The 23196-nt window shown below is 40.4% G+C and overlaps 1 protein-coding gene across 2 annotated transcripts in view; it reads left to right on the top strand.

Annotated features, from left to right (window-relative positions):
- The first annotated feature begins 509 nt into the window (after positions 1 to 509).
- sntg1 (syntrophin, gamma 1) overlaps positions 510 to 23196 on the top strand; it is a 90428-nt gene continuing 67741 nt past the window's right edge. Inside the window, exons 1-3 of one of the 2 annotated variants that reach the window (XM_025052613.1) lie at positions 510 to 1821; positions 1865 to 4174; positions 4297 to 4426. The gene's annotated coding sequence lies outside the window, so the exon portion shown is untranslated. Of the gene's footprint in view, positions 1822 to 1864; positions 4427 to 23196 lie in introns of those variants that run through there. The other variant, XM_025052614.1, reaches the window with a different exon arrangement.

Below are 23196 nucleotides of genomic sequence, written 5' to 3'. Positions count from 1 at the left end.
TTTGGCTTAGTGTTCTCTGCGCCTGTCTCGCTCAAAGAGGTAATTAAAAAAAAACAAAAAAAAAAAAACCATATTGTTTAATTTTTCCCCCTTCCACACACACCAACCCTGACTGATGAGACCTGACTTTGTGGACGCACAAACATCATCTGACAGAGAGCTGCAGACAACAGATCTGGTTGTTGATGGTGATTTCCACAGCAGCCGTGTGCGTCATGTTCTCTCTGCTACACGCTCAAACCAGGCGTGTTTCCTCTGCTAAACCAAACACAGCGTGTCCAGAATGTCTGACCAGGATAAACTGTTTTGTAGTTTCTCTGACCGTCATCTAAGGTTCATATAAAAAAAGAAAATCATACATCATACGCTTAGTTTGTTATTATTTACTTCGCAGTTTCTGCCTTTTGTCAGGACAGCCTCAATCAAAAAGACATGTGTGGAACTTACAAATACAAAATCAAAAAGACATGTGTGGAACTTACATTGTGTTTATACAGAAAATAGCTTTTCATCCAAATTTTGTTTCTCTTTCCTCATTCATCACATTGATGAGACACATTTTTAAATTTCTGACGTAACATAAAGTTCATTCTTCCATTGTTATCCCTAATCTCTAATCTCTATTAACCTTAATTTGTAGCTAAATCTACATGATAGTTACAACATCCAAACTTTATAAAGACAAATCACCATCATTGTATTGTATATGTCAAACATGTCTCTATTTATTTCTGTCATTTTCATACCAGAAACGTAACACCTTCCTTCCTCACTGTCGGTTGAGTTTAGAATTTTCTTTTTAATTAGTTGCAGTTAAACAAGTCACTATCGAATGATTAAATAATTAACTATGTTCCAAGGCCTTGTTCTTTGATTAAGCTGCTGAAAAATCATTTCTGCTCTTTTTGTTATTGCTGGCTCAGTTTTACAGTGGTAACATATATTCATATAAATGTAGACACAGTTAACCGCTCCCTACAGTACGACTCCACTCACACCTCGCCCTCTTTTGTACCTTAAACAATGCGAGTACGGCCACTGAGCGCTTGTGTTAAGATAGATTCATTTCAGTGGCTAATGTTTTCACAGCAACACAGGTAAATAACACTGGTCCTGTTTGATAAAAACAAAACTGGCCGTGTGCCTGCCGACACAACGCAACAATCGGCCTGTTACGAATATTGTCTTAGAAACTGTACGTTTTCAATCAAAGCTATATGTTTTGTGTGTAGAGCCAAAGTCTCACATATTTTATGTCAAGGGACTTCAGTCAGTAAATGGCCATGTCCTTATGTAGAAGAGAGACGCCCAACAGTTTATCCAGATGACAAGCAGTAAAGAGAAAATAGCAGTGAAGTAGGAAGAAATGGTATGAGCTTGTCAAACAAAGTCTTCGTGAGGAAGAGAAGATTGCATCTTCTCATCTTTCTAGGAATGTCAAGATTTGCTATTGCGGAAACCGATCCTTTAGACTGACTGTGATTGAGTAATAATAGGACGAGTCTCTATATATTGCTACAGAAGGAGTGTTGTGTGGAACTTCTCAGAAATTGGAGCTTCACCCCGGGTGACACTGTCTCAGTACAAAAGTAAACACCGCTGTAACACGTCTACAGACAGAGGTTAAAAAACGACGTCTGTAAATCAGACACAGCTGCAAGAAATACTGTGTTAGGGAGGTGTCCCAAAGACAAGAATACAAATTATTGTAAAATTAATGATAAATAAAGCAATGAATAGAAAAGGGAAATCCTTATGTTCTCAGGCAATTTAAAATTTTAGGGCACATACAAAAAGTTCCAAGAGATAAAATACCAGGAGGTTTTTTATATACTTTCAGTTCCAAGAGATAAAATACCAGGAGGTTGCACTATTTTTTATATACTTTCCAAAGAGGTCAAAGGTGTTTCCATCAAAAGGTCGCACCCTTTACAACTCACTTTAAAGGAAAAGACCACTGAGAGCCACTGCTGGACATGTGATCAAGTCTGTATCACTTCAAGCAAAATCACAGCCTTTGAGCCAATTTTATCAGGCCGGGGTTAAGCAAGAGAGCAACCTTCAAAGCTCCTTTACTAAGTTGCATGGCTGCCTTTATCTGTGCTCCACTTGTGATAGTGAGATACCTTAAGGTGCTGCTGCTGCCCTGCTAGCTCGCTGTCAGCAGACATCTCCAAACACATGCACATCTGAGTCGAGCTAGCGTTACAGATGAAACTGGACAAAAAAAAAAAAAAAAAATGACAAATGCAAAATGATTGTGGCACTAATTAAATTGTGAATTAAAAACTATGTAACTGAACCTTTACTTCTCTGACACAGTAGTGAAACTACAATTACATAATAGCAGTACAAATTCCCATCATCATCATCACGATCCATACCATAATAAACATGAGCATGGTTGTTTAGGCGACCACCCCATGGGCGGGCTTCGTCTCATGCTCAGCCCACGGAGTCACTCTGAAGGCCAAACATTTTGACCTCTGACCCCCTGGGAGGTTTGGTTTACAGCTGGTGTTAACAGTGCTGAGCGCCTGCTGAGAACCTGCTCATTTGATCCAGGAGGCAGAAGGTGTAGTGTAGTTTTACAGCCACCATTATTCAGGAGATAATCACAGAAAAAAAAAGTACATTTACAGTCCTATGGACCACAGAGACATTCGTTTGTCCCTCATTTCCTTAAATACATGACGGTGATTGATCTAAAAAGAGCATAAACAGACACAACAGCCGACTATTGAACTAATAATTCCAAGTACAATACACATTTAATCCATGATTATTTTTCCACTATAATAAAGTGTGAAAGTTCCCTCTTTGTATGTGGTAGAGACAGATAGTACCTCTTTCATCAGACAGACACCACAGTCCTGCTGGACTTCAGTCACCACACTGGTGTGGACTCCCACTAGGCCAGCTATTCTACAGGGAATGAATGCAATCAATAGAAGATCTATTTTGTGCTGCTGTTCTCCACTGTATTTACAAAGACCTCTACAGATTCACTGTCCCTAGATATGGTGACAAACATCATCTATATATACTGTATATATACATAATCCCATCTGCAGACAGTACCAGTCTGCAGTATGTAAACTAATGCATTATAATAATATATATCACATGATCTCTACTCTAACTCTACTAAATAAAAACAAACATTTTTTCTACATTACTCAGACAAATAGAAGAAGAGTAGCATGGCAGCCGAGTTGATGGAGTTTTGGATTTTTTTAGCTTTTTGGGCCTTCAAAATAAAAGACTTGGCGATACACAAATCACATGTTGGCTATGGATCTTGAGGTAAAGCATTAAGACCCACTGCTTGAATGAAATCATTAGACAGGCACTTAATTTTCATGGAGGTGGGGGGGGTGGTGAGGTGAGGGGGGGGGCTGCTCACAACATCAAAGATTAAAATGCGTTTAATTAACTTGTTATAAAAATGCACTCGTAAATGTAGTCAGTAAGTCGGGCAGAAATCAATCCCAGTCAGTCAGCCACACACACACACGTTGGATCTCACTGTGTGTGATTAATCAGAATACTACTACATTAGTACATTTATTAATAAAGAAGCTAGCTCGACCATAGTATTGACTTTATTAGCAATATATCCATAAATTTGTCTTTGTTGGCTGCCAGGTCCACGACAGCCAAAACACAAATCACATGGTTCTTGTTCTTGCCAGAACCCGCACAGATCTTTCCATGTGCTGCATCCACAACACTATAAAACAGAGCATAAGCTGCTCTGACTTTATTTATTCTGTTTTTGTCTTTCCAACACTTTAGTTCACCACGTAATCCCATAATATCTCTTTCAAACAGTTGCACGCTTGGCCCAAGTGTTACTGTGCTCTTATTATAGGCCACTGGCACAAATGTGTTCCATATGAAAAACCATCCAAATGTACTGTATGAAGGGGCATCATTATAGATTCTGTGAATGCACAGAAGGGTGTTTATGCAAAATCACCGGTTTGGGTTCAAATGAATATGTAAACAAGGGTTTTTGTCAGGCCTGTCTGCCCTGCTGCACTTCTGTGAGTCTACACTGGGGTAATCAGTTTCATCACGATCACCTGTGTCCTGTGATTCCCAGTGAGTCTGTCAGACTCCTCTCACCCAGTGTTTACACCTTTCTCCTCACTGCCACTGTTTGTGTCAGGTAAATTTGTATTTTTGATTCTTGTTGTTTTTGTTGCTCTCATCATGGTTGTGTTTTTGTCCACATTGCTAATTCCCTGTCTGTTTCCTTGTTTCCCCCCTCTGTCTGGTCCCTGAGTGAAGACTCACTTTCTGTTGGGTTAACTGACAGATTAAGGTGGACTGAGTCACTTAACTTCTGCATCGGAACTCTGTGTGCTGAGAACTGCATCTGGGCCCTGACTGCTGAACTTGAACCTCCTGCACGTGACAGGTATGTCAAAAACTGTATTCACTACATATCTAACAACGTAAACAAGAACTTGTCTTGTAGGCTGTTGGTTGTTACTGTGCTGTGTGAGCTAACTGTTGTTTTGGCTATGGTGTGTTTTCATTACTGTAATATGTAGTTTTGGTTTAAGTGATAGTATTCACCCTAGATGGAGCTACTTGTCATGGATTGCTTTGCTACTGCTTATTTGATCTCGAATAACAAAGCAAATGGAAACCAATACTTTGTATGCTGCTTAAGGTTGTGCTGTCAACTGTCAATCCTCCTCAGTGCAGATTTTAAAAGAATTGACAACCAGACGTTCAGGGTTTGTCCCCAAAATGCTAAACCTAAGGTCACAGTAACAGTAACTGCCATTATTTATATTTATTTATTCATTTTTTGCAGTAGGGAGAGCTCAACATGTGTTAAGTTAGACATCAAATCTACAGATGACAAGATACGGAAGCACAGTTTTGTTTTTTCTGTTTGTTTGTCATATTATGACATTAAAAAGAACCAGAATGTAATCATGTTTCAAGCTGAGGAATCATTCACTCAGACACCGACATGGCAACTTATTTTTAACAAAGACATTTGTCACACTGGCAGCTAGAACCACTTAAAAAGATGGAATAAACTTGAAACTTTGACTGGAGCAATATGGTCTAACTTTGTTTTGATAGATGGATGGGAGTAAATGGGAATGTTTTTATCAGCTGACAACAACAACAGATTTGGTCAAAGGCCAGTCTCGGCTTTCTGGCTGTATCGCTTCTCTTCCTGGTTCAGTTTGGTTCCTTTAATTGAGATAGAAATCTTTGCTGCGCGTTTGGCAGAAATTGATGTGAGGATGCTGTGTGTCTGAGCGAGTTTGGCTGCACAGACCATCTGTCTTATTGATGGACCAAAATATCCAAGCTCTCGATTTGATGTCACAAACTCGAAATGAAGGGGGCACAGATGGATTGGTGTTATTTCAAAATGACATATTGTCTCCAAAATGGTAGCAGTAGAATATGTTGTTACATGTCAGGAAACTATTTTTAGGTCAAGATCCCTTGTGAGTCAGACTTAGAAAATAATATTTTTCAGAAACTATACAACTTGAAGTTTCTAAAAAATAGATACAAAACTTTTATCAAAACTAACATTAAAGCAGAGAATTTTAGTAAATGGGACTAATTTATTATTGTTAAAAATGAATACAAATCTGTGAAATAAACACGTGTCATATATGACGTGTCACACAGAGGTCATATATCATCCACATATATTATTATTATTTATATATTAACCTGACACAGTCTGCATGTAGGCATACAGATTCTTATTCTCTCATAGAGCGTAGCTGCTGGATTTGAATAAACAATGTATTTGCAAAAAGAATTACTCTGAAATGAACAATTTTGCTACATAGTCTCGAAGCCCACGCACTCCTGCTACCAGTTCACCTGCTAAAGAAACCTTCATAGATCTTGTCTCCGTCTTTTCAGTCCTGTCTCTGTTACATTTTCTATCCATTCATTATCTACTGCTGATATCTGTGTCGCAAGCTTTGTTTTTTGTGTGTATAAGTCATGTAAGCCTCATAGAAACGGACTGTGAGCATGAATGGCTGTTTGACAAAGAACAGAACTGAACATAAGTAAGAATGTTTTTATATGTACCAGATATATTAGACATACTCTGCTTTAGTGCTGTTCTTCAACTGTTGATTAAAAAGGTCACATCAGACATAAGTTTCTGTTAATGTCTCGTGTTGGCGTTGGGTTTCGTTCATTAACCGTGCATGGCTGCAAATTGTGGGCGGCTTAATTCTGCGGGAGAAAAAAAAAAACTTGAGCAAAGTTTTAAATGCAGTGTGACTATAAATAAAGCCACAGCAGTCCTCCACAGTGCTCTGAGTAATAACAACTCTAAGACGTCACATGAAGCCATCACCGATAAGTGCTCAGGCCATCTGGTATCTGACTGGTCTGTATCTACAGCCGTCTGATCACTACTTCCTTACACAAGCTTTTTAAGAAATGATGCTGTGAATTCTTTTAAATGTCAGCACCAAGATAATCAAACTGATATTTAGCAACGAGGCAGCAGAGCATCTTGGATGCTGACATTTGGTGAGGTCAAATAAAACAAAGTGTAATTCTTTTTTATTTATGTATTTATTACTGCGTAAAAAATCCCAAATCTAATGGGTTGCCATTAAAAAGAGCAGAAACCAGTCCTTCTGATCAAACATTGCTTTGTGAGAATCAGACTTATAAGCTGTAAGTGTCCATTAAGAGGGCTCCACATTAACTACCTCATCCCAGACTCTTTAACCGCACATTTATTCCCTAATTAGCAGTAATCCTGTGAATGGCTGGCAAAGAATCTCACCAGCTCCTCTCAAATGGGCCACAATTAAATGTATTGTATTGAATTAGCATTGTGGAGCCTGTGAAGTCACGCTCCTGTGAGGGCTAGTGTTTTATTTGTCACCTGGGAGCACAGCTCTGAGGCCAGGTCACAGCTCCACACAGCAGGGACCCTGTAAACTGCCTGCTGCTGCCGCCGAGGCTGACCTGCAACAGGGCCGCTATTCAGCCGTCTTGTGAGGAATGTCTCCTGCAACAGTGGGGGGGTTGAACGGAAGTTAGGCATGGTTTTCAGGGAACAGAAGGATGAAACGTGTGCGGACAGTGTTTCCTTTGAAAAGCCATACAGAGAGTCCTCTGACAGACACGGCGTCAGCTGATCACACATCCTCTGACCCTTTTATCTGCTGTTTTTTATGAGCTAAAAACACATCTCTGTTGAGCCTTAAGGACTTGGAATGAGGAAAGTGTTTATTGTATATTTTCTTCTTGATGTTGCGCAGACGTACGGAAATATTTCTATAGCGCTACGGCGTCCGACAACTGTTTTAATGAGTCACTTTCAAATCAAGATTTACTTTACAGACAGCATAAGCACTTAGCCCTTCATACTTGTGCCAGCTTGACCATCAAGGTGTTGATATTAATGCATCAATATCTGGAAAGTGCTGTGAGTGTGCAGAATATAACTCATGTCAAATGACTTACACTGTCCGTAGTCAGCAGTGGACTGGACTGTTCACTTCAACACCATATAGTAACATGTGAATTTTCCTTAATACCATTTGTTAACTCTTAACTCTATTTATTAATAAATTGCAGAGGATGGCTGAAAATTCTGGTTGTTTACATTTGCATTAAATAAGTCGTAATAGTAAAAGCCACACCATGGGATCCATAGGAAACGTGTGCACCTGCCTACTGCTTTTGCTCAGTACTGTAAATCTAATCATTTGAAATTGAGAGATCAGTGTCCTCACACAAACGCTCGAAGGCACCTCATTATTAGCCAGTGATTTTCACATGAATCAAACGTTCAACAGGCCACTGGAGTCAAAAACAAGGGAAATTGTGAGGTGATTAAAGGGGTCGGTCAGGATTTCTGGGAGAAGGTGGGGAACAAAAAAAGGCACAAGACACTCAGACTCGTTCTCCACAGCCAAAAGAACCATAAGACGTGCGTCATCAAGTTACCACGAGCGCTGCCAGTCTCAATTGCAGGGAACAGTAATGAGTGTGCTTTGCCATAATAGCGAATAATTGCATTTCTAATGGCATGGCATATTTGTCTTCAGCTCTGTATGGTCTAATCATTTCTCTCATTTCCTTGGAGCTAATTCTTTTCTTTCCCAGCGCTGATTCCGTGCTATCAATAACCTTTCAGTCCATGCAGTGTGAATCATGTCAGGTGACTAAATTCACCGAGGCTCTCGGTTCTACAGAACATTACTGGAGTCCGTGATTACACATCCAACTGTACTACTGCCAGACCGCCAGCAGCCGGCTCGTTCTCCATTGTCCAAGTGCAAATGATAAGAAAAACACTTGAACAAGATGTTCTCACTCGGTTAATACTTAGAGCCAGCCAGTGGAACACAATTAGCTGCAGCAGCGGGGGGGGCAACCTTAACAATGCTCTCGTTTTACCTCTTGTCATTGTGGTTTGGTTTTACAGCCAACCTTAGCACATAGTTTCACCGATGTTTTACTTTTATAAGGCTGTTCAGGCAAGCACTGTGTCTTGTAACTGTAAGTTAAAAAAAAGAAAAAAAAGAAAGATATTTCACTTGTAGTTTTTACCTCAGGGGATGAAAAAAAAAATCCCCAGCTTTCCATACATTGTTCAAGGTCCCGTTCAAACATGGTCAGGTGTTCAACACACATATGCACATATGCTGAAGCAACCTGCTGTAGGCTGTATGAACTGTAATGGAATGGCATGCCGTGGAGAGCGGTGCCAGCTTGTGGTTAGACCTGTGAGTGAGCACTCCCAGATTGAATTGGCGCAGTCAGGGCCGAGGGTTGAAAGGGCGAGGAAGGTGGCGGCTGCAGGAGGGTGCAGGATAGACCTCCAGTGTTTGGGAAGGGAGGGAGGCCGGGCGGCCAGCTCAGGTTTTTTGGGGAAACATTGGGGCTTGCGGGTTGTCTGAGCAAAAGGGGGGGTGGGCAGAGTGGTGGTGGCGGCCAGGAGGGTTTTCTAACCCAGAGACTGTAACTCATTGTAGCCTGACTCCACTGGCTTGGGTGGCAAAGATCATGAAGTCCTGGACATTCATCAACCTGCCGAGCAGGGCCGACTGACTGGAGCCAGGGCCTGTTTTCTTCCCCCCTTCTTTTCCCCTCTCACCGTGTCAATGGATCCAGTGCGACTGGGTAAAGGCAGCCGCCCTGAGGAGACAGACCCGGGTCAGTGCAAATAATCAGGCCTCTGACGCCTTGCCTTGTTACTGGGCTGGTGGAGGTGGGGGTGGGACTCAACGCTAAGCAGGGGAGACCCCGGAGGAAATTGGGGGTCGGTCAGTGGGTCTGTGTTTCAAAGGGTGAAACAAAGTCATGTTATGGTCAGATGCAGTGAAGGATATCAACAAAACCACAGATTCAGTGTAAGGGTTTGTTATCACTTAGTGATAAGTTGGGTTCTTTTGAAGCAGACCAAAGCAGTAAATGGTGCATTTAGTTTTCCTGTTGGTCCCAGTGCTGTTCATACCATTCTCCTGAGAAGACTTGGTTATTTGTTAAGATTTAAAAATGTTCGACAATGCAGTCTGAATGCTCTCATTATGCTTCCTTGTTGCTCCACCGTTGCTCTTCGTCATCTTCTTTGCTGTTTCTTGACCGTTTCTAGGTCGACTCTGAACTTGTTCTCTCTGGTTTGATTATTTATTACCTGATGTGCACAGTGAGAACAATCAAGTAGCAGTGGAATCTCGTTACATCCTGCAGTCTCTGAAATAAGCCCCAAATGTCAGCATGTCTCCTCAGTGGCCACGAGCGCAGGTTGGTTAATAGCAGATATTAACAAAATGTGCCGAGGAAAACGGTAAAATGAACAGGAACAGACTATAATTCATGTTGGACAATGTCCCATTAGAATTAAGGGGAGGATGTCCTTTTTGACACTGACACTAGATTGGTTAATTATTTAAAAGCATTTTAGTGTCACCAGGACCCGGTGATGACACGGTGGTCCGTCTTGCCTTACAGTCAGAGGATCACTGATTCAAGCCTTAGAAGCCTGTGTGTGTATGTGTGTGTGTACAGGTATACTTGTTTCCTCCCACTGTCCAAAAAAATACAGAAGTAAAAATAAATTAATAGTTGAATTTGGACTGATTTCACTTGTCGACCAATGCAACAAGGATAGGTTTAAATTGACCAAACATGACAAGTGTTTAGCTATTATTGACCTTTTAACCTTTTGGCAAAAACATCACTGTGTCAACTGATCTTTCCTAACATCTAACCTATGAAATCTTATATAACTAAGTTATAGGTATGTGTAAATGACTGAAAAACCCCAGGATAAATATAACTAAGAAAACACATTTTTCAGATTTATGGTTAGTTTGACTTAGACCAAAAAAAAAAACAAAAGAAAAACTTGGTTAGTTTGACTTAGACCAAAAAAAACAAAAGAAAAACCTGATTGTTGTCCATCTCAGACTCAGGTAACAGTTACAGAACATAAAAACCATCAGTCTGTTCATCCAGTCATTATCTGCAGCTCTCTCATGCCTCAGACTGTTCAGTGAGACGCAGACATGAATGACCTTTAATAACAAACGGGTGGGAGGAAACCACACTGAGGACAGAGTTAAAACATTAGTCTGGACACGAGGGCTTCAGTCTGTAAGTCATCGCCAGCTTTTCCTACCAGTTGGTCAGAGCGATAATGGCGCTGAGTCAGGACTGGAGCGCCGAGCATGGGAAAATGTAAAGGCAGGAATGTGCGGGGGAAACACTGTCTGCTCTGATGACACTCCAGAGTCTGCTCTGCGTCCTCTCCCAGAAAGGCTTTTTCTCCGTCATGTCACCGTCCACATGTGTTTACATCGAGTGAGTGATGTCATCTCTGTGTAGATGTTTCAGTGGCGGCACCTCTGTCTCCTTCCTGTCACCTGCTCCAAATGCTTGAGCCCATTGTGTGAAGTCTTTGGTTTCACTTTTAGGCTCCTCAAATCATTTGTGTCTCACTTTATGAAGTTGTCTAATTTTATCTACTTGGAACTGGATGGTTTAATTTTGAGCTTGGTGAAATAACCCGCCGATGACCTGCTTCCACACACGGCAGATAGAAATTCTCTGCGAAAGTAATCATTTATTCTTGTGTCGACATCCTCCCCTCTCCTGCTCATTTGATGTCCCAGCGCTCAGCCAAGTGAGCTCATTATCCTCTTGGACAATATTATACACACACACACACCTTTTGTGTGCGCATTAACACGGTCCGTCCATCGCTTCTCATCAGTAGTTCTAGTACTGAGTTCTCATTTCCAAATTTCCCTCACTCCCCTGCTTCACTTCCACTTTTTTTCTCTCCCCTCCACAAACACCCCCCCCTCCCCTCCACTTCACCTCCCCAAGGACCTCATGGGAGCTCTGCAGTACAAATTTCCGTTTATACCAGTGGCTAGGGCTGACGACACCGCAGCACTCTACCCCACAGATTGACGAGCCCTCAGATGCCGGTTTACTGTACATGGCAGCCACTCTGGAGCCGACGCACATCTGGAGTGGAGTACGCTTACTGCAAAACAGGGGCCAACCTTGGCCTAAACAAGTGTAGCAGAGCAATACCGATGAAAGGCAGCCCCCCCCCACACTCTCTCACACACATACATACACATGCTCACACACCAAGAGAACCTTCTCTCTCTCTCTCTCTCTCTCTCTCTCTCTTATCCGGAGCACACATCTCTCAAGCATTTACAGAGACCTTGGAAGGACTGGATTTTGTAAACATAAACTTGAGAAAGGCATTAAGAGACAGACTGGAGCTAATGATGTGATCATGGTGGGAAAGTCTTTACTAGAGCTGCTGACACTTTGACTCTGCAACTGTGTGTGTGTGTGTGTGCGTGCGTGCGTGTTTGCTGGGTGTGTGTGTGCGTTTGCGACATGGAAGAAAGAGAAAACCAAATTATGATGGTAGTCTAAATGGAATTGGAGTTTTAATATTTTTCAAGTGTGACTAAAATATTATTTAATTGTGGTAATGTCTCACACACACAGTTAAGTTGTTGTAGGTGGAATAACAATTGCATACAATTATGACTTGTTTAAATGAACTTGGTAAACTTTAAATTCAGTATCAGCAGATGCGCTGAAGTGTCTTAGCTTAGTTTTGCTAGCTTGTATAATAATAATAATAATAATAATAATAATAATAATAATAATAATAATAATCAGTTACTTCCTGTGTTTGTGTATCTGTGTGTGTGTGTCTGAATGTTTTTTCCAGCTGTGGTTGGATTCCCGTTTATTAACCATAGATATTATGGAAGCGATGATGCTCTTTGTTCTTCCCATTTTAACCCTGATTCCATCTACAAATTCCAACCGTTCGAGATCAAGCATCATTCTAGGTGTGGGAACATCTTTTCTGCATTCTGTGCCTGTTGTGAACATTTGCCTGTTGGCCGTTTTAAACACTGATTCCTTGGCAGTAGGAGATGTTGCTGTAAAATATATTCTTTGCCATAATAATGGTAGAAGATCTTTGTTGATTCCAACAGTGAGACTTCAGACACTATCAGACCTCTGGAAGGCACAATGTGGGCTGTGATATTTTTCACTTACCACAGGGTTTGAAAAGGGGTCAAAGGAAAAGGACACAAAACATTAACTATCACACTGTCACCATGGAGCTTTTGATTTTCTTTTCTGTGAATTTCTTTGTTTTTCAGGCATTAATGACATCAAACACCACGCAAAGACAAGTAGTTTTAAAAACACCACAGGGCAGAGCGGCAATTATAAATGAAAATATTGTCTTTTATACAGCAGCTCAGTGTAAAGGGACTATTAATACAAAGACATTTAAGTGTAAGGGAAAAGAATCATAAAAAAAATCTGAATTTACATTTAATAAACTAGTAACTTTTATTGTATATGTGGCTCATAAATGTGATTTGAATACATCACTTTTTAGGTTTTTTCGATTGAAGCTTTTCACAAACTGCTACTTAAGCTTTGGAAAAAACCAAACAAACCTGAAACCATTTTACTTCTCATATTTCGCAATTATGTATTTAGCAATTTTATCATCTGATGTTGTTCAACACAAGACAAGCGTTTTCAGACCGCCGAGCCAACTAACCAGAGATAAACTGTAAAATGCCAAACATTAATCAGTGCAGAGGAGAAGTCAACTGGCAAAATGTTTTTTTCTTTGTTTTTTCTTTCTTTCTTTTTTTAATGGAGTCAATGATACAATTACTCGTCTGCCAGAGGATGGAGTTAAATTTATTAAGTCTTTAAATACAGAGACTTAAATGTCTGGGCCGTTTCATGTCATATTCCTCCGTCTATAAAGCCCTAAAACAGCCTGTATTCAGTTCTCAGAATGGGCTCGACATCCTCCTTGTGTTACCCTCAGATCTGGTTGTTACTGAGCTCCAACCACAGAGATGGCGTCAGGAGTCTCTCTCTAAAAGTGTGTTACTCAGTGTGTGTCTGCGTGTGTGTGTGCATGTGTGTGTGAGTGTGACCCGCACACGTGCGTGAGAGTGTGTTTCTGTGTATACAAGGCAGAAAGTGTCAAGGAATTCATTGTCTGTTCTCCACCTGTTATTATTCTGGTCCCAATCAACCTGCTAGCCAGTCTGGAGCCAGTGGCCATCTGGAAACACTGCTCTGTTTATAAACTTGGCAAGGATCAGCACTCCGGGGCTCTGACCTCCCACACAAATCTGGAAACAATTAGAGCAAGACAGTCTGGCTGATTACTGCAAAAGGGCCCAGCGTGGATCCCACTGACGGCTGTGGGGACGCCAGACCCCTTGTTAGAGAAAATGCAAACTCAGAACTTCACAAAATCCACGGACTATTATCTCACACACACTTACACTTTCTGGATTACGACGCTGTTTCATCTTGGGCCTCTATTTTTGTATACATGACCTCTTTTTTTTTTATATTTCAGCAGACAGGCTGACACACACACAACCACCCACACGAACAAACAAACAGGATTTATTGATCTTTTTGCATTGTTCATGAAATGACTTGCAGCTCACTTTTATGTTAGGAAACTGGCTCCCATAACCTCTGTCCACATGTTAACTCGTGCCCGTGAAGGCAGCCAACAGCAGATCTAATTTTAGAAATGGCTCTGACAAAAAGGAAAAGGAAAAAAAAAATCTTTAGCCAGATAATAATGTTGTTTCTAGATAGATTGATGTTTAACCTTTCGGATTCCATGAGTAAACATTATTAGAGTAAACTCAACAGACTGTTTAATACTCTGGGATTCTTTATAGTCTGGGAATCAAAGGGAAGTCGTGTTTTCCTTGCAAAAGTGTGACTATAGTATATATATATATATATAAACATATAATGTGTAGACATATATGTCAGGCTGCTCAATAACTTTGACATTTTTTATTCTTTTTATCTTTACCCATTTTTGCTCTGTGTTACTTTAAATTCCATACATAATTTAAAAATGTGCTATTTTGAAGTCAAAGAAAACATCACATTTTTTAAATAAATGTTAAAATATTGAAGCTTTTCAACAGGTTTTGATCTGGATCCATCTGAAGTTTTTTATTTTATTTTTTACTGTAGATGAAAATACCTTTGAAAGAAACTTGAATTCAGTGTTTGGATGAAGCAACGAAACAGGTTGAGGTGCCAAAGACATCCCGGATCATTCTAGGAAGAAGGGTGGGAACTCTTGCTGACGTGTTTAGACCAAAATGGGTCGTTGAAAAATAGCTTTGTTATTTTCAGAAACCAAAAAAGTTTTTTTTCCTCCCCCATCTTTTCTGAGACCTTGTTGACTTAGTTTCTAAATGATGACAAGTTACAATACTACTATGTATTTTTCTTTTCATTCTTTTTATTGTAAGGTAGTGTAATATGGTAGAGACATCCATAATAATGTTTTTTTTTTCTATTGTCTATCTGGATTCAAACCAACCTCAGTCCTTCCTTCTTTTTCAAAAGGATGTGATAATGAAAACGCAACACGTACTCATCACTGGCTCGTATCAAAGCTGTGCATCATTTTCATGAAGTCTCACATTTTTCTTGATGCCGCTCGTCGGACGAGTTCTGTCTCACTGATTACCGTGACACTCTACGCTGAGTAATGACATATATTTTGCCTTAAAAACAACTCCCACAAATTAAAAGTGGAGCGGTTAAAGTATGGCTTCTCAAGTGTTGTCCCCCTCTTTGCTTTTGGAGATTCCATAATTGTGAGAATGATGAATCTGGATGATGATAATAATGATGGCGAGTAATTACTCTCCCCACTTCTCTGCCCCTCCCTCTTTTTTCTCTCTAAACGCTTCCCTTCTTTTTCTTCCTCTCACACATTCAATCTTTTACCAGGATTTATGTATTCTGTTGCACAAAGCATGCGAATCAAGTAGGACGGGCTGCGTTTAATAAGCAAAGATTATAGAAAATGGGCCGAGAGCCCAATAGAACATTTCCAGCTGGAAGTCCGGTCTCTGTGCTTGGTAGGAGAGCAGCCCAACAGCTATAGTTTAACAGGGAGGGAAATAGAGATTGAATGCAGATAGAGCACATGGCCCTTTCCTATATCTGTTTCATTACTCTGGTTATTGGCTGAGTGGCTGCCGAGCTGGAGGAAGTGATCAAACTTTTGACCTGCAGTGTGTTAAGTTGTCAGCAAATACACCTCAAATGTCAGGAAAGAACGTCACCATAATAGCTTATAGATTATCAGATACTGTATTATTCAGATACTGTATATATATCCAAACCAAAATCTTTGGCTGTTAAACAGGCCACAACAAAATGTGGACAAAACCAAATATTTTCAGCTCTCATTATACGACCTGTGTCGCTAACCTCCTCAAAATCAATCTCTCCAAGTTGATATACAGTATATACAGTATACTTTATAGTAGTATAGTATACAGTGTAAATATATTTTCTCCTTTTCTCCTCTAAACTTGTCCGTGTTTGACAAACATTTGGGAAGTATAAAAAGTTCTTATGAAATGTTGACATATGGCTCAGTGTTATGGCAGTACACTGCTGTGTGCCAGATCTGGGCCACAAGCTGGCCACAACGTTGCACCATGTCAGCCTACAGAGGACTTAGGAAAACAGAACTGACCTAAATATGGTACACTTTAGATGATGTCCAAACTACACATTAATTCCCATCTGCCAGGTCACACTGCAGATAAAAACAGGCAGGATTTGGTTAAACCTTCTCTGCATTTTGACAGTAGGGATGAGAGTGAGTGTGAATGGTTGTTTGTCTGTGCCTGTGGTCATGTGATGGACTGGAGACAGTCCAGGTTGGACTTTGGCTCCCGGCAGGGCCCTGAAACGGATTAAGCGGTGAAAGATGTTAAGGCGGTATTTGTTGTTGCTGCCTGTAGTTGGCTGAGTGGTGACAAATATCCTGGGGAGAAAACTGTGCTGTCAAATAGTGGCACGTGTCAATGCTTTTCCTGATGGGAGACAATCTGGGTGTGGATCTAAGTAGAACATTCTCTGCCTCTGTAACCAATACCCACAGTATACGTTCTGTTTGTTTTAGATCTAAATTAACTGTGGAAGCACCTCATCCACATCGAGATACGATCTTCCAGAGGAAGTGTTGTTATTGCATTACTGTCCTAACAGTAAATACATGTGACATGTGTGTCAGCTTAAAGGTCACACACTTGTTTTCCATCACAGCCTTAACAGTGTCATGTGACTGATGAATCACTGTCACTTCAACGTGACACAGACTCACGGAGGCGAATCACAAACAGTGCTGCAATAATGACTTCCTCTTGTTCTTCAAATCCCTTAAATAGGTACAGGAGTCTATACGGCAGAGAGGTACCAACCATACAGTACGTTTCCTCTATTATTAGACCACATGTCACAACCCTTCATTCTTACGGTCGTACGGTTACAACAGTGGACTGGAGCTGCCTCGTCGGCCGACTCTCTCCTTTCTCAAATGCCAAAATGTGGAACAGTAAAAAATTGAAAACAGGATCCTGACGGGGCAGCGCCTGGTGCCAGAGGCTGGTGTATTTTTTGACGTAGCAGAGGAAGACCGAGGGCAGTGTCCTTCCTGGTTCTCTGCGGCTTCCTGTACAAACTGGAATTTGATTCACAGCCACTTGTTGTTACATTCAGTCCAAGTGCCATTGTTTCACCAGTCATTGATCTTTGCTGATTTGTCTCAGCTGACGCTCCCACCCTCTCAGGATTTACTATTTTAACCCAGTCCTGTAATTAAAGGTCGCATGCTCGAGGTTATAGGTCATACTGTATACGTTTATTATGGAAAACAAACTGTGGTAGTTCAGTTGACTGTATTTGCATGTTTGTCCCATTTGGATCCTCTGTTCTGGTGTTTGCCTTGTTGTACGTTGCACGTTTGTACAGTGGAAAACACTGTAGAAATCAAACAATAGCTTTAGGAAAGTGTTTTCATTTTTGCAGATTTAATTGACTTTGGAGGAAATAGAATGATTTTGCTGGTGTGTTGTACGCTAGACTATTAAACTCATGTAATCAAGTTAAACTGACAGGAACGGTCAGTTCACTATAAATAGATATATTTAGTTAATTAGTGTAAATACAACACTATAGAGATAATAACAAATGTCAATGACTGTGCTCCACAGGCGTGAAGAGCAGAATAACAACACTTTAGTGTAAAATAATTTAAATTCTTATCCAAACAAATAAACAAAGGCTAATTAACAAAAGTGCTACTGTTAAATACAGTCGGTGTTTGTGACACACACACACACACACATACACACGTAACAGTCAGTTACAACCTGCAGTCTTGTTCTTCTTTATTTTTCTGTGTGAAAAAGATATCTAGAGTGTGTTACATTCGCTCTGACCCTGGTTTCCTCTGGGGTTCAGATTTGAAGTTTAATGTTCTTCAGTTCACATTCAATGACCTCCATAACATGACACTCTCCCTGAACATATAACATGATACTCTGTAGTGGGGCAAGACATTACAACAATGTTTAACAGGCACTATTTTGTCACTGTGACATTTTTCAGTGTAACTTTTCAGTGGAACAGTATCACATTTGAACACATTTGAAGACATATACAATTATAATTTAATATTGTTTTATATTAATGTGCATGTGTTTCCCTTAGTACCGACTGCATCCCCATCTCGTACTGTTCCCACTGCCCTCAGCTAGCCCCACATGCACTTGGAAGCAGAACTTAAATGGATGGATGAGTGAATGACTGTGAGTTGTCTGTTTATTATAATATGCTTTTTATGTCTGACGGGGCGGCATTATTCATTTTGTTTGGAAACCGTCCTTGACACCACAGTCAGTGAAAAGTGCATCGCTGCCCTTGTGTGTTGTGTCCGAGCTGCACAGTCTCACACACACACATTTCCAACAGTCTCTTTCACCCTTTCGCAGCGTCACCGTGACCTTCTAAATCTCGGTGGGTTTGTGTGTATCAACAGCTCACATGCTCATTATAATGAATAAACAGGGCTGACTGTTTGCTTCCAGGTGTTCTCGGCAGGTGATGATCCACTGCAGCTTTGCTCCAGCTGCTGGAAACATTTCTTCATTCTTTTTTCATGAAGTGCAACAACCACCTCACTCCCCCACACACTGCAGGTCTGGCTGAGTCATAATACGATGCTATTTACCAGTTACAGACAGTATGATAAATATTTATGCCCCACGATTCTCCCACTAGAGATTAAAATGTCAAATGCCTCCTCATGCGGCATAAAGCATTTTATAAGCCTCTGACGAAAGTTAGTGTAATCAAATAAATTCCATTTAATTAACTTGTTATGAAGGGAGTTTAAAACGAGGGAGCATCGCTCTCATCACTGTCTGATCCAGGATGGTTCATTATTTCACAGTTCCTGTTGAATTTATTTGGTCACGTGTTAAAACTGGTGAAGAAATCATCCACTCAATATGTCTCATCGGTTGCACTCCAGATAACGTTTTCTGACATTTTTACCACAGATTTATGAATTCAGTAATTATCCAGCGTTTTTACAGACCGGCGAGTTATTGTCCTTTAAGCCTGTATGAGTATAAAATTGCCTGGAAAGCAGAGATTTGACTTCTAAAGTGTAGTGCAACTAAACGAGACCGAGCTGGCCGATAATTTAGCAGCAACACAAAGCACTTAGGCATGTGGACGTTGTCAAGGTGAAGCGAGGACATTCAAATGGAGGGAGAATTAGTTTAAGTGACATCATGGTTGGTTATGTCTGATGGACTGTTGAAAGATTTCAAAACTGTCTTAATCTACTATGATGTCCTTCCCCAAATATCCCCAGAGATAGCAGGGAATGTTATAAAAAGTTGACCTCATCCAGTGAGTAACTGTTCCCTGGAAAAACACCTTGTTAATGTCAGAGGTCGGAGGAGAAAGACCAGACTGGATTGCGCTAATAGGAAAGCATCATTAACTGAATCTTCTATGTACGGGAATCGTGTGCAGCAGATGACTAGAGACGAGCTGATACTGAGGCTACAGTGTGCAGGGCTTTGGTCAACATTCCACAATAGATGGTTGTAAAAATGTTGGGGATTTATTGGTCTAATCAATGCAAAAGTTCACACCCTTCATGCAGTACCGTGTGGAACCACTGTAGGGTTACAGAGCACTTGTTGAGTTGATTTTCTGATCAAGTACTTTTGGGTTACAGTAGCACAAAAGTTCGGCATCACGTATGAGCAAAGGAACCCTGCAGCAAATGTGTGTTGGTGCAGTGTCATGATGGACCCATTGTTTCCACTTCATTGTTAATTCATGTCATAAATAATGACAACAATAATGAACTCGTTAGAGAACACTTTTAGTGTCAGGAAGACGTTTTCTTCTTGGGCAAACATTAATTATTAATCTATTTCATGGACACAATGGGAGCTGGAGTTGATCCCAGCAGTCATTGATTCAGGGAGGGTATACACCATGGACAGTTCACTGGTCCATCACCCTGCCCAGGAACCACTCTTGGTCCATGAATCATGGAGATCTGGCCCACAACTCCATGTCAATATTAAATTGAATTTGTCCCAAAGGATTCTTTTTAAATGTATTTTTAATTGGGATATTTAAGAATGACCAATATTGCATTATGCAGTATTTTCCATTTAAATATATATACATATCAGCTCATTGGAGTTACTAGGGATCAAACCTGTGATTTTTGTGCTGTAAGGCAAGAGTGCTAACCGTCGAAATCCCCTTAAATATCAGAGGAAGTGTCAGCATGAAAATCACACATTGAGTACATCAGGATAAAAAGATGAGAATGGTATAAATGTAAGATAATAGCAGAAGGTCGAGTTGTGTAAATGTCAAAACAAATTTATGAGAGCAAAAAAAAAAAAAAAACCCAAAAAAACAAATGCAGTGCTTGTTATCCAGATGAGAGAAAAGGCTGCAGCCAAACACGCTGAACAGAGATGCTCTGTGTTATGTTCACTGAATCCTGTAGGTGGAGTGGATCCTCCTTCCTGTATGTTCCCATCAAGGATGACTCACACTCATCTGCTCCATCTATGATCTGCACACTGATATGCCTGCCTCTCCACTCGGCCTCCTTATTAATTAAAAACACTGGTCACACCAGTGAGTCTGTTTGATTAATATTTTAATTAAAAAAAGGAGTTGGAATTTTTTTAAGCCGTGCAAAGGGTGGGTGAGGAAACATTTTCAGTTTTACTTTGTGGTTTGTGAAGTCAGAAAAGTTCCTCTCATCTCTCCAGCTGGAACCTGTGAGGTAAAAAGAGCATATTTAGGAAGGGAGACTAAATATTCAAAAACTGAAGTGGGAGGCAGGAGACATGAAATGTTACTGTCAACGTTTATGGAATTAAACAGCATTTCAGACGTGGGCTGACTATCTGTTTATTTTAAATGCTATTCTGGTTTGGGTTTTTGTGTGTGTGTGCGGGGGACAGCTGGTGCTGGACACTGCGGGCGAAGCAGGTGTTGCAGTTTTGAGTGGCAGGTGGTGATCTATGCAGACCTGTGAGGCCAGAGTCAACCACCAGATAAATCCATAAATTTCTTATTAAGGCGAGCAGGAGTCCAACAGAGACCAACTAAGAACCTGTTAGTTTCATTTTGATATGGCATCGCAGTGAACAATGAAAATGATGTGAAACATACAGAGCTGTGACCTGAATAAGTAAACATGTTTATTCATGCTTTAATATTGGAAAAATAATAGAAAAATGACAGCACAAAACACAGAGTCTGTATCAGTAATATCTTTCATCAGAAAATACTGTTGTTTTAGTTTCATATTGAGTGATGCTCTGCATGGAGGCAGGGCGGCTAGCACTCTTACCTTACCTTCCCAGCAGTAACTGATGGATAAATAAAAATAAAGATGACACTAAAAATGACCAATCAGGGATGAACACTGCTAGTTGAGGGTTCTACAGGTGGGACCGTACAGTAGGCTCAGCAGGATCAGAGCACTCTGTAAAACCTGTGCATAAAAAATGAAATTCTATGGATTTTTGTACAGAAAAAAAAATAGCAGTGTAACTTCAATGCACAGCTCACTCTTAACCAGGATCCAGAAATGAGAAAATCACAGCGTGATTCCTGTTTGTGAAACCAATCCCAGCTCTGTCCTAAAGCTGTGATCTCTAAACATTAGCTCTCAACTATTTACTAAAACATTGGTGGCTCCAGGCTGCGTGTTTTAACTTGCAGTCAGTGTTCAGATTCACAGCTCGAAGCCCAGGAATGCAGAGCTTTTCTACTTGCTTGGGGTGGTGCTGTCGCTCCCACCGTCACTCTATCATTATTCCAGAGTTGACACAAACACAGGCTACCCATAGACACAGAAGAGCGCACAGGAACACACAAATCTGAAAGGTATTGAATGAAACGCAACGCTCGGTCCCGGCCACCCATTTTACGACCAGCATTAAAGGAGTTTTTTTGATGTGAATTTGACAGTTTGAATTATAGAAGAAAAATAAAAGTCTTGTATGTTTTCAAAATTTAAGTTACTGTGTCTTGAGACCATACAAGAGTGTACTTATCAAAAATGGAGCTGTGCTCCCAGTACACACACACTGTAATGATCCCACCTGTAGCCCACTGCTCACAAGCTCCAATGATCAATGAGACTAGGAGATGAAAAGAAGAGGGAAGAGGATTCTTTTTGCTGTACAGAAAGTGATTTCAATCAATTTGAGTTGAGGAACACGAGGCTGGGCTCTGCTGAAGATGTGGGCCATATCCTTACCTCAAATGATTGCTGATCCTTCTGAGAAGCTCAGAGGGGAAAATGACGTCTCTGCAGCTCCTGTGAAATGTTTAAATCGCTCCCAAAACAGACAGGAGCGTGAACAGTTTCTTCAGAAATGTAGTACCAGTGTCTGATAAGACTCCATTTGTCACGGTGAAAATGCACTGGCTCTTTTAATGATCCTCACAAAGACCATTCATTAATCACTGGAGACAAATTAGTCTGGAATCAGGAAGGAAAACGGACTAATTATAACTTATTGTTTTTAAGGTAAAAAAATCACAGTTCACAGTTTTTGTCTGACAATACTACACAGTGACATTCATTACTGGACTCAAATGTTCACTGACGCTACTAACTCATTAGTCTGGAATCAGGAAGGAAAACGGGTGTTATATGCGTGTTATGTATTTGGTCCTAGTTACTGTATTTGTACTTTGCCCTGTGTTATAGTAAGTGGATATGTCAAACAGACTCTTTGGAGAGCTAACAAAATAAGCAGTGTCCTCCTGGCAGACTATTTTCTGCAATCTGTGAAAACATAAAAATACAGTATCTGAAGTCCTTTATTACTTATAGTGAGTGTGTGTGTGGACTGAAGTCAGTTTTTGTGGGAAATTGGGCTATTTTCTTTTCTTTATATCTGTGGCACTCAGAACTTAAAAACAAATTCCATGACTCATTCATCAATCAATGTTGTGTCTGATTTTTAGTTTAACTTTCGTCCAACTCATTACCATAAAATGACCATCTTTGTGAATAATTTACAAATTGTATAATTGGTCAGAATCACAACGACACAAAGGTCAAATCAATGGACACTTTTGTTCAGCAAAATACACAATACAGTACAACATAATTTGCCTTTATCGTCATTGCAAAACAATGAAAATTAGAAAGGTTGCATGAAATGAGGTTAGAAACGCCCTTATATGATCAGACTGACAGAGTGGAGCATT

Source organism: Cynoglossus semilaevis, chromosome 20 (assembly GCF_000523025.1).
Source record: "Cynoglossus semilaevis isolate Cse_v1.0 chromosome 20, Cse_v1.0, whole genome shotgun sequence".
Classification (NCBI taxonomy): Eukaryota; Metazoa; Chordata; class Actinopteri; order Pleuronectiformes; family Cynoglossidae; genus Cynoglossus; species Cynoglossus semilaevis.
This window is presented reverse-complemented; position numbering and strand designations above follow the sequence as displayed.